The 14360-nt window shown below is 40.7% G+C and overlaps 1 protein-coding gene across 3 annotated transcripts in view; it reads right to left on the bottom strand.

The window, feature by feature from the left end:
* SOCS2 (suppressor of cytokine signaling 2) overlaps window positions 1–14360 on the bottom strand; it is a 302697-nt gene that overhangs the window by 5467 nt on the left and 282870 nt on the right. For 2 of the 3 annotated variants that reach the window (XR_012801699.1, XR_012801698.1), the window contains exons 2-3: window positions 1728–1795; window positions 346–407 (exon numbers count right to left, since the gene is read on the bottom strand). The gene's annotated coding sequence lies outside the window, so the exon portion shown is untranslated. Of the gene's footprint in view, window positions 1–345; window positions 408–1727; window positions 1796–9750; window positions 9802–14360 lie in introns of those variants that run through there. The other variant, XR_012801697.1, reaches the window with a different exon arrangement.

Below are 14360 nucleotides of genomic sequence, written 5' to 3' on the forward strand. Positions count from 1 at the left end.
CAGGCGCAAAAGGAGCTGGACTTAGAAAAAATTTCATTGTTTACCTTTTTGCTGGCACACCATCCATACAACAAGCCCGCTGGGGTGTCCGAGGGTCCCTGCGGCCGTCCGGAGGCGTCCAGGGGTCCCCGCAGCCATCCGGGGGCGTCCGGGGGTCCCCGCGGGCCTGCGGTACCAATGGTGTCCCCCCAAAATTAAACAATACTGTAAAAAAATACCCCCGTCCCCTAACACATACACTACATTAATGTGCAAAATTACTATTATCCACATATGGATAATAATGCATTTACCCATTAAATATACATTAATACAATAAATGCATTAAATACATGTTGTACTCACCGTTGTCCGGCACCCACGATGAAGGCCACCCGCATCTTCCTCCCCGTCCATACACTGGGGTGCTGAAAAATATACAAAATAAGAACAAGTGCCAAACTAATGTCCCCTAACCCCTTAATGACCTTAGCGGTTATTAACTGCTACAGTCATTAAGGGGTTAAGCCACCCTGACCCGATACCCACCCTTCACCCATTTATTTGTACAGTGGCTTTATCATGTGTATTTATATATATATATATATATATATATATATATATATATATATATATATATATGTAGAGGTATCAGTACCGTGTTAGCCGAGCTTCAATAATCAAAAAATAAATAGATGATACCGTTCTGTGGCTAACGAAATGCTTTTATTTGTGCGAGCTTTCGAGATACACTGATCTCTTCTTCCGGCGATGTTACAATGAATGAAGCAAAAGGTATACTTAAAAACAGTGTCTCTTGGAATGTTATCTGTGCTTGTCCTTCCCCCGGTGTGGATGTGTTTTATGGCTACAGGCGTCAAAAGGTTACTGAAAGCAAGTGAAGAAAGATATATAATATATATATATATATATATATATATATATATATATATATATAATATATATATATATATATATATATACTGTATATGCATGATTAACCAATATACAAATAAATACTGTACATGGCCAAATACAAATCTCTCCCAATATCAAACAGCACCAAGCTCAATCAATATCTAATAAATCCAAATATAAACACTCAATTTGACAATGTGTACATGATACAAATAATCTTTGCATCATATATACTATGTCAAACAATGCTTCAAATCAAATACACTAATCCAAACAAGATACAAATACAATCATTAAAGAAAAACAAAGCATCAACACAATTAATTTACCATCAATTAATCCAATCACCAATCAATTACAATACAAATCAATTACACACATCAAATCCAACAAACAAACCATTGTGAACAAGAATGTATGTCAAAGTAACCATCTAAATAAATCTATCTTCCAAAAATAAGCCAATAAAATAATCTATAGCAACCAGCCTTTAACTAAACATTTGCAAAAATTACATGTACATTCTAAACACATTTTAACACAAAGCACCCAATTGCAATTCCAAAAAACATCCAAACAAGGCAAGCCAACAAGTTTTTATTATACCTGTATGTATATCCATCTATAGTTTACAGACATAAATACAGGTGCAATAAAAGAGCATGAAAAACAATTGAAACACATTAAAAATCAACAAACAATACAACCACTGATTTGTCCTGTACGTATGTATACCCATAGTGACATACATACAATCAGGCCAAATAAATGGACATTAAAAAAAAATGGACACGTGTGGATTGTAATGGTTTTTTTTATTTTATGGTTACCTGGTTCCTGTTGTTTGATTAGCTGCTCCAGTGCTTCCGGTTCCCCTTGATTGCTGTGACTGGTTCATCTAATGGTAAGTAAAAAAAGAAAATGTATTTTATTTTTATTTTACAGGTTTTTTAGCATTTTTTTTCCTGATATCCATTTTTTTTAATGTCCATTGGGGCATCGGTACCAGTGCGGACGCCATCTTTATTGAGCCCACATCGCGTCTTGGACGCTATAAAGATGGCACTGGCACCGATGCCCCATACCGGGGCCTGTAACTCGGGAAGCAGGGGGTCTCTGAGCCATTAATAAATGCGGTTCAGCTCAGGGGACCCCCTGCTCCCGTACACTATTAATAAAAATGCATTAAAGCAGCTTCATTACCATAGCGGATAGCCGCTATGGTAATGAATTTTTATTTATTGTTATGTGTGTGTTTTAATACTAGTGTAGATGTGCAGGGGGTCTCCTGAGCTGAAACGCATTGGTTTCAGGTCCGAGGACCCCCTACTTAAGGAGTTACAGGCCCCTTTATGGGGTGCCGGTATCCCCTGCACTTTTAAAGCTCCCGCGTCACGTGACCGGTGATCGTGCGCTATGGCCCTTTTGGCCAAGGCTGGCCGTAAACGCGCCAAACAGCCTTAGTGAATAGTGCTTATGGCTTCAGCCTTTTGCGGCCGAGCGATAGAACACATTTTATCGCCAGTTAACGTAGCTTAGTGAATCGGCCCCACTGACTGGCACTGCGTTTGGAGCAGGAGAACCAGGCTCAATTCCCAGTGTCAGCAACTTGTGACCTTGGAAAGTTACTTTATCTCCCAGTGTCTCAGGCACCAAAAACATAGATTGTAAGCTCCACGGGGTAGGGACTGTGCCTGCAAAATGTCTCTGTAAAGCACTACGTAAAACTAGCAGCGCTATACAAGAACAAACAATTATTAATTATTATTATTATACTACATGGTTAGACACAAAACTATGGAAGAGAAATTGGTGCAAGTCTTGCACATCTAACTCACAATAAATGCTCCGTGGCTCTGTTTTTCTAGAGGTGCTGGGTGCTGTCAATTACCAGCTGAGGCAAGCTGCTCACATAATTGTAAAACCTTGAAGATAAAGCCCTCCAAACTTAGTAAAAAATAAAAAAAAATTATTGAAGTCAACGTTTCAGTGTTATAACCCCATATAACGGTCCTGACGAAGCTGTGGTTATAACACCAAAATGTTGCCTTCAATAAACCTATTTTTCTTTTTTGCTAAGTCTGGCGGGCGTTATCTTCAAGGTTTTATAATTTTTAGACATAAAAATATTAACATATGCACATTCTTATTACCGTAATCTTAAACCTAATTGTTTAAATTGTATTGCAAAACAATTTGTTATATTATTGAGCTCATAATATTATACCGCATGGCTTTAAGCTCTTATTTATTCAACAGATGAAAAATGTCCAAAATCTTAAAAATATAAAACCAATATCTTTACATTCATTTTATAAATATATTTTAAAAAAATAGCCCACTTTGCTTCAAAAACATTCCTGAAATAGGCAGATAGAAGTTTAGTATATAGATCACAAAATATAAATTATTCCAATTAATATTTATGTGTTATAAATGCACATATTTCTTCATTCAGTAATTTTCTGAGCCTTTTAAAACTATAGACAGACAAACATGAGCATTCTGCATGGAAGAAATTATCGTGTACTGTGACAGTGCACTTGAACAAGAGACCTGTTGAGTTTTGGAAGCTCGGTACACTATAACCTCATCTCTGAAGAACTCCCAAGGTGGTTCAACAGAAGGTATTGCAACTTACAAGAAATCTACACTTCACTATGACAATTACAACTACAAGTATGTTTACAGTAACCAGGAAGATAAACTTCTAAATGGAGATCAGCAGCCAGCTCTAATCATTCATGTGTGAAACTCAAGGGTATTGGTTTTGCTGAGTTTCAGTGAACAGCTCACCCCTGCAATGCAAATTTTTAATGTGAATAAAGCCGTGGCTGAAATGGGCTATAATTAGAAGTCTGGAACTGACCCTGATTCCTGGAAATGGAACAGCCGCTCTAATAACTTGAGTTGCACAGTACATTATGCTCTTTGAACAACTGTCTAATGAGTATATTCCTGTAAATTAAACCTCTCTGGCTCCTTTCTGGGGCACTGTCCCTTGACCACACTCCTCTAAAAACATGCTCTAATAAACAGGAGAACACAAAATCAGGGACCCATGGGATGTGTGTCTGTACCATTGACTTCAACATTTTATATGGACTGCTTCATATTCATGTCAGTCAGCCCTAATCTAATAAGATTGCTCAATAAACAACCATAATAATGATTTTTTTTTATAGCAGACGAAAATGACTTCTGTGCGCTCACTACTGCAGTGAAACTACACAACTAAATGAACTGGAAGAAAGGTAGGTAAATAGAAGTGGTAATAAAATTCAGAGGGTATTAGAATTGTTTGCTATAGGTATTAGAACTGAGCAATAAACATACAGTGAAAATGACAATTGGATGAATAAAAAATAAATCAAAATAAAAAACAAGGATTGAATATGTCAATATATGTCATATATAATAAAAAAAACACTGGATAAATGAATTAAGAAACAAATAAAACCAGTAAAAGTTAACAAACATTAAATTATGGTAAAATCCTACAGAGCAATAATGCAAAAAGTCAGTATTAAAAAGTCAATATTATGAATGGCAGTAGTGGCATGAGTGAATTAAAAGCTCCGTTATCTGTAAGAGTTCTATTTTTAGGAGATGACTACTGCTGCTCTTGAGGTGGGAGGGTAATATTTAAGTAATAATCCCCGTAGAACAGGGCATTACTGGCCAATAATGCCCTGGCTGGAAGAGTTGAAGGCCCCTGTTCTGCGGGGATTATTACTATTATAGGCTAAATGTGGGCTTATTTCATAAATAATAGACACTTTTGTATAGTTAAATAGATTTTTTAATTAAAATAAAATGGTAAATACATGAAACCACCTCTATATAATCTTACACTGCAGATATCTATATCCACACACTGCCGCCCCCTCTGTGCACACACACACCAGCTCAACACACACAAACTTCTGCTACACACACACACACACACACACACACACACACACACACACACACACACACACACACACACACACACACACACACACACACACACACACACACCAGCACACCACACACAACACAGCACCTCTACACACACAGCACCTCTACACACACAGCAGCTCTACACACACACAAGCAAACCACACACACACACACACACACACAGGAGCTCTAGACACACAACACAGCACCTCCTCTACACTCACAACACAGCACCTCTACACACACAACACAGCACCTCTACACACACACAACAGCAGCTCTACACACACACACAACACATCAGCTCTACACACACACAACACAGCAGCTCTACACACACACATGCTACACACATAAACACTGCTACTGACACACACACACACACACACAAGCTCTATACACACACACACACACACACACACAGTAGATCTACACACACACACACACACACACACACCACAGCAGCTCTACACACACACAAACTCTGCGGCTACACACATGCTACACCCATAAACACTGCTGCTGACACTGACACACACACACACACACACACACTGGAGCTCTATACACACACAGTAGCTCTATACACACACACAAACTGCTGCTACACATACAACAGCACAACACACACACACACACTGCAGCCACAATAAAAAATGCAGCCACTTACTAAACATTGCTCTCTCCCCCCCACCTCAACCCACAACACAGCACAACACAGCACCTCTACACACACACATACACATACACACACACACACACACACAGCACCTCTATACAAACAACATACACACACAACACTGCACCTCTATACACACACATGCTACACCAATAAACACTGCTACTGACACACACACACACACACACACACACTGGAGCTCTATACACACACACACACACACACACACACCACAGCAGCTCTAAACACACACAAACTCTGCGGCTACACATACTACATGCTACACCCATAAACACTGCTGCTGACACTGACACACACACACACACACACACACACACACACACACACACACACACACACACACACACTGGAGCTCTATACACACAGTAGCTCTATACACACACACACACACACACACACACACACACACACACACACACACACAGCAGCTCTACACACACACAAAATGCTGCTACACATACACCAGCACAACACACACACACACACACACACACACACACACACACACACACTGCAGCCACAATAAAAAATGCAGCCACTTACTAAACTTTGCACTCTCCCCCCAGCTCTACACACAACACAGCACCTCTACACACACACACACACACACACACACACACACACACACACACACACACACACACACACACACACACACACACACACACACACACACACACACAGCACTTCTACACATACAACATACACACACACAACACTGCACCTCTACACACACATGCTACACCCATAAACACTGCTACTGACACACACACACACACACACACACACACACACACACACACACACACACACACACACACACACACACACACACACACACACACACACACACACACACACACACACACACACACACACACACACACACTGGAGCTCTATACACACACACACTGCAGTGAAACTACACAACTAAATGAACTGGAAGAAAGGTAGGTAAATAGAAGTGGTAATAAAATTCAGAGGGTATTAGAACTGAGCAATAAACATACAGTGAAAATGACAATTGGATGAATAAAAAATAAATCAAAATAAAAAACAAGGATTGAATATGTCAATATATGTCATATATAATAAAAAAAACACTGGATAAATGAATTAAGAAACAAATAAAACCAGTAAAAGTTAACAAACATTAAATTATGGTAAAATCCTACAGAGCAATAATGCAAAAAGTCAGTATTAAAAAGTCAATATTATGAATGGCAGTAGTGGCATGAGTGAATTAAAAGCTCCGTTATCTGTAAGAGTTCTATTTTTAGGAGATGACTACTGCTGCTCTTGAGGCGGGAGGGTAATATTTAAGTAATAATCCCCGTAGAACAGGGCATTACTGGCCAATAATGCCCTGGCTGGAAGAGTTGAAGGCCCCTGTTCTGCGGGGATTATTACTATTATAGGCTAAATGTGGGCTTATTTCATAAATAATAGACACTTTTGTATAGTTAAATAGATTTTTTAATTAAAATAAAATGGTAAATACATGAAACCACCTCTATATAATCTTACACTGCAGATATCTATATCCACACACTGCCGCCCCCTCTGTGCACACACACACCAGCTCAACACACACAAACTTCTGCTACACACACACACACACACACACACACACACAACAGCACACAACAGCACACCACACACAACACAGCACCTCTACACATACAGCAGCTCTACACACACACACACACACACACACAGGAGCTCTAGACACACAACACAGCACCTCCTCTACACTCACAACACAGCACCTCTACACACACAACACAGCACCTCTACACACACACAACAGCAGCTCTACACACACACAACACATCAGCTCTACACGCACACAACACAGCAGCTCTACACACACACATGCTACACACATAAACACTGCTACTGACACACACACACACACGAGCTCTATACACACACACACACACACACACACACACACACACACAGTAGATCTACACACACACACACACACACACACACACACACACACACACACCACAGCAGCTCTACACACACACAAACTCTGCGGCTACACACATGCTACACCCATAAACACTGCTGCTGACACTGACACACACACACACACTGGAGCTCTATACACACACAGTAGCTCTATACACACACACAAACTGCTGCTACACATACAACAGCACAACACACACACACACACTGCAGCCACAATAAAAAATGCAGCCACTTACTAAACATTGCTCTCTCCCCCCCACCTCTACCCACAACACAGCACAACACAGCACCTCTACACACACACACATACACATACACACACACACACACACACACAGCACCTCTACACAAACAACATACACACACAACACTGCACCTCTATACACACACATGCTACACCAATAAACACTGCTACTGACACACACACACACACACTGGAGCTCTATACACACACACACACACACACACACACACCACAGCAGCTCTAAACACACACAAACTCTGCGGCTACACATACATGCTACACCCATAAACACTGCTGCTGACACTGACACACACACACACACACACACACACACACACACACACACACACACACACACACTGGAGCTCTATAAACACAGTAGCTCTATACACACACACACACACACACACAGCAGCTCTACACACACACACAAACTGCTGCTACACATACACCAGCACAACACACACACACACACACACACACACACACACTGCAGCCACAATAAAAAATGCAGCCACTTACTAAACTTTGCACTCTCCCCCCAGCTCTACACACAATACAGCACCTCTACACACACACACACACACACACACACACACACACACACACACACACACACACACACACACACACACACACACACACACACACACACACACACACACACACACACACACACAGCACTTCTACACATACAACATACACACACACACACACACACAACACTGCACCTCTACACACACATGCTACACCCATAAACACTGCTACTGACACACACACACACACACACACACACACACACACACACACACACTGGAGCTCTATACACACACACACACACACACACACACACACACAGTAGCTCTACACACACACACCACAGCAGCTCTACACACACAAACTCTGCGGCTACACCCATAAACACTGCTGCTGACACTGACACACACACACACTGGAGCTCTATACACTCACAGTAGCTCAATACACACACACACACATCAGCTCTACACAAACACAAACTGCTGCTACACATACAACAGCACAACACACACACACACACACTGCAGCCACAATAAAAAATGCAGCCACTTACTAAACTTTGCACTCTCCCCCCAGCTCTACACACAACACAGCACCTACACACACACACACACACACACACACACACACACACACACAAACTCTGCGGCAACACCCATAAACACTGCTGCTGACACTGACACACACACACACTGGAGCTCTATACACTCACAGTAGCTCAATACACACACACACATCAGCTCTACACAAACACAAACTGCTGCTACACATACAACAGCACAACACACACACACACACACACACACACACACACTGCAGCCACAATAAAAAATGCAGCCACTTACTAAACTTTGCACTCTCCCCCCAGCTCTACACACAACACAGCACCTACACACACACACACACACACACACACACACACACACACACACACACACACACAGTAGCTCTACACACACACACACACCACAGCAGCTCTACACACACACAAACTGCTGCTACACATACAACAGCACAACACACACACACACACACACACACACACACACACACAAACACACACACAATAAAAAATGCAGCCACTTACTAAACTTTGCACTCTCCCCCCCAGCTCTACACACAACACAGCACAATACAGCACCTCTACACACACACACACACACACACACACACAACACTGCACCTCTATACACAATACAGCACCTCTACACACACCACATACACACACACAACACTGCACCTCTATACACAGCACCTCTACACACAAACTGCTCCTACACACACATGCTACACCCATAAACACTGCTACTGACACACACACACTGGAGCTCTATACACACACACAGCACCTCTACACAGATATACAACACAACAGCACACACACTGCTACTGACACACACACCAAACTGCAGCCACAAAGAAACTGCAGACAACCACTTACTTCTTTGCAGACTCCCCCCTAATTCAACTGAATCTGCTCAGAAAATCTCAGTCAGCTCAGGAGGGGGAGGAGTCAAACCGTGGCTGATACTTTTTGACCAATCCCCTGCCCTGTCTCAGAGGTGTTACTTCAATCTAACCAATCCCCTGTCCTGTCTCAGCTGTTCTGAAAGCTGATTGGCTGGAAATAAACAGATTGAAAACTGCACTTTGCAAGCTGCTAAAATTCCGGGTATTACTGATTGGATAACCAATCAGAGAGCAGGGTTTTCAATAATGCCCAGAATGTTACTGCTTTAGCCTATAATAATGATTATAAACACTTAGCTTTTTCTATTACCCATTATTTTGACCCAAGTTTATTATGTATATTCCTATTCACTTGTCTCTGTATCTACTTTTTTGCCCATTCAGATAGTTTTTTATGCTGTTATATTTATGAATTTATTCTTCTTTTATATACAGTATATTTATAAATGTTTTCCAACTGTTTTTTTTTTTACTATTACAACTATTCATATGTGTGTGTACTTGCACTTGCTCAAACGCATATATGGACAACCTCAACAGTCTGATCACATTAAGTGGCATCATTTACGAAGCCTAGAGCGAAACGCGTTTGATGATTTTTGGTCACCGCAAGCCACCGTAGCTCATGGAGGCAGCCAGTGTCCAATCAGCTGCACGAGCCGACGGAGGTCTGTGCGCATGCGCACCCCAGGTCCTAAGCGAAGGACATTAAGAGGGAGGCTCAATTAAGCTGCAAACAAGCTGAGGAATCCAGTGCAGCACACAGACAGGTGTCAGCTCCTAAACAGCTGAGACAGAGACCACGCCGAGACCTCACAGCAAAGGGATAGACGTGGGAAGGCTGACCTAACTGGTTAGAGCTGATGCTGGCAAGCTATGCACAAATGCCAATGTGTTATAGTCATTTGTGAGTGTATCTTATCTTTTATTTTTCCATATGCCATGTCCCTTTCTCCTCTACTTTATTGAAGACATCGTTGTGGGCAGAGTGAAGGTGTCTTGTCCAAGTGTGAAAGAGTCACATGTAAGTATATGTTTTTAAGTATATACATATATGGTATACTCTTTAAACACACATTATACCACTGTCTTTTTGTCTTTGTTTTTTTGTTCTTATTCTCCCTATCCACACATCGGGGAGGGGGGAAGCTTGAATCAATGCGCTGGAGGACTTTTTTCTTCTCTGCTAACATTCAGCAAAGAAACAAATAGATGGTAAAGCCAGAGCACGTATGGCTCACTATTGGTTAATTTTCATTACATTATTGCAATAGTGGGTATTTAAATCCAACCTCTAGCTGGTCCCTGCATCAGTCCTTCTCCTTGAAGAAGAAAGCTGTCACCTTGTGAAACGCATAGGAGGATCCAGGACATGGTTGGTACCTGTAGCAGGGACGCTTGGCCTAGTGACATCATGCAGCTCAAAATTCTGGACCACAACTCTGCACCAGGAACCTTGCGACACCGAGAAATAGGTGCTAGCGGACGGATCACCAGACCCTTACATCGGAGGACCGAAGGGGAAACATTGAATTACTGGATTGCCAAATCTTCTTATTGCTTTAAGCACAATTCGTGAGTGCACTATATTTTTACCTTTCTATCTAATAAAACCATTTTTTCATACTGCACCATTTGAGGTTTCTTTGGACTCAACTTCCAGATCAACCAGTTTATGTAATATCGCCTATATTACATACATATGTAGCCAGACTGACTGTTTTGACGTTGTGGAAAACCATGTAAATTCCCAGCATTTTTTTACATGATGTTGTCCTGCGACCGCAACTGCGCCACTGCTGAAAAATTACGTTTTACGGCAGTGTAGTTCTCTGCAGTAACGATGGGTGGTGCTAGTTTGCTAGTGTCTTTAATCTAAATGCAATGTAACCCATCCCTTATTCCCATAAACAAACTTCAGATTACTAAAATGTATTTTTAAAGTAAGACATTTTTATGAGAGTAAATTAGAGCTTAGAAATAAATAACAAAAACTTTATGAAATAATACAATCTTCTTGCAATAATACTCTTTTTCTTCTTCCACCGACATCTTGTTCTGGCTTGTCTCTTTTACAATTTCACCTGTAATATAATCGAAAAATAATAGATACATTAATTACTCTGTGCTGCTGTGCCAGGATACACATTCACGTTCTATGTAAATTGTATAGGACACATATGCGTTTCATTGAATTTGTGTGCATACGAGGTACAGGTATTGCCAATTGAATGAAGAGCATACATTACTTTAAATTATTCATTATCGCTGGATGTGTTCTCTACATGAAGAAGGTGTTGACGTTTATCAGCATGCCAAATCCTCTCCAAAAGAAGGTACATTTTTCCCTCCATTGTGTTCAGTCTGTGCTACAGATGCAGTGTCAGGTATCGATCAATGGCAGGTCAGGCTACAGGTGGGTCTTGACATTTTCTTCATAATCATACATTACAAAGTCATTTGATATTGGCAAGCTGCATTTGACCAAGTCACCAGTTAGAGCTAGACTGTAGCTCTGTTCTTTGTGGGGGGGGGTACTCTAGGTCCGAGTTGGGCTGAGTTGGCTCTGAGGTCAGGTGAGTACTGTCCAGGGTGAGGTGATCAGTATCCAAGTTGGGCTGGGTCTGGGATGAGGTTATCAGGGTCAAGAGTTGGCAGGATCTGAACTGGGCTGAGATGTGAAACGATTCAGCTGGTGGACGAGATCAGTGTGTAAAATGATGAGGAACCTATTGCAGTGGCTCGGGATAATCTCCAGAAGAAGCATGATATTCCAGTGTCTGAGACCAGCATCAGACTAATGAGATGCTTTTTGGGCTTGACCTTTGGACATGTGATGTAAAGTTCTGTATATGTATCGTTGATGCACATGCGTGGACATTATATTATTTTCGACTCCTAAACCATTTTTTCTTATTATTGCAGCTTGTTTCCTGTGATAAGAGATGTTACAAGATTAAAAGAGTTAACCTATTGCATGCATGGATTGATAGTGGAGAAATGTTTGAGGATGTTATATTTTCTGATGATACATCAGTCGCCCTGGAAAGATTTTCCACTATGGCATTCTGGATTTTTTTTATCCTTAAAACCCCGGCCAAAACATTCACTCAAGGTTCATGTGTGAGGGGCAATCTCTAGACTTGGACCAGGACCCATAGTTATATTTGAAGGTAAGTACGTTCCAGTTTCAGTGTTGTGAGCAGCAGTACTCTAACTGTATCTGAAGGTGACCCTGTCGCTGTATGCAAGTATTAGATGTGTTTTTTCTCCAGGAATCATGGATAAAGTGTACTTCCAGAAGGCCGTTATCACCCAGGCAGCACCATACATTTTAGATTTCTTCCCATCAGGTCCTAGATTCTTCCAAGACAGCTACCCAAAACACAGGGCATCTGCTAGCTGTATTAAGAACAGTGGAATCAACTGGGCCAGAACACAGCCAGAGTAAGTACTGTAACTATTTTTAGCTGTAGTATAATGTTAACAGTGCTGTACTGTGCTGTTGTATGTGCTTTTTTTATTCTTGTCAATAATTGTGCTGTATTTGTCTCTATATTTGCAGATCCCACGATTTGAACCCCATAAAATTGGTGTTGCATGCACTGAAACATCATCTGTAAAAGTATGTGAAGCCGGCAAACAAAGATTAGGTAAAGAAGGGGATCATGAAGTACTGGAATGAGTCTCTAACTGTGGAAATATGCAATAATTACATAAATCATATAAATTATGTGTTACTGGTGCTTATTGAAAGAAATAGAATATCAACCGAAATACAATTTTAAAAAATCATTGCCTTTTACATTATATTACACTAAACAATTTTTGTTTTGTTTTCACTTATCTTTTTATTACTCCTCCAGATACAAGTTTCGGTAAGAGCTGACAAATATCGATCACTGATGGGGTGTGAACATCTTCGTCAGATTTGACCATTGGTTAACAAAAGGCAGGTTGATGAGTGAGATAAATGCCATTAGTTAGTTGTTATTATTATTATTAGTGTATAGCAGACAACCTTTTGTTACATATGCCACACCCAGGGGGAGGGGGAATGATTTATGCTAAAGGTGAGTTATGCAAGTTAGGTTAGTATTATGTCCAAATTCCTACAAGCAAGTGCTGAAATTTAGCAAGCACTAATGTAAGCACTCAAAATATTTAAATATTACACCGTGGCACAGTATGGTTTAAAGATACAGTGCCTTCAAGTGAAACACCCATCATTCTTTATCTGTTGGAAAATTATAGTAGAAAGAATTCTAAATTATTGTTTTAATGTCTTTTTACTTAAAATGTAGCATGGTTGTTAAGCAGAAACGTTTAATTATTACACTGAGGTACTACATGGCTTATTCTTGTCCAGGAAAGGTAGAGCTTATAGTGCTTGGGATAAGGAAGACAAAATAACAGAACACAGTGTGATCTGTGGGGGGAAAAGGGATATCCCCACTCCGTTGAAAGAACTCACAAGATTGCTGTTCTTCTTTTTTTATATAACTGTAATTTTATTAGGTGTTCCGGTGCATACATCATAACACAATCCATTTGTTCTTGTAACTTCACCAATTCCTTATT

The sequence above is a fragment of the Ascaphus truei genome, chromosome 5 (genome assembly GCF_040206685.1).
Source record: "Ascaphus truei isolate aAscTru1 chromosome 5, aAscTru1.hap1, whole genome shotgun sequence".
NCBI lineage: Eukaryota > Metazoa > Chordata > Amphibia > Anura > Ascaphidae > Ascaphus > Ascaphus truei.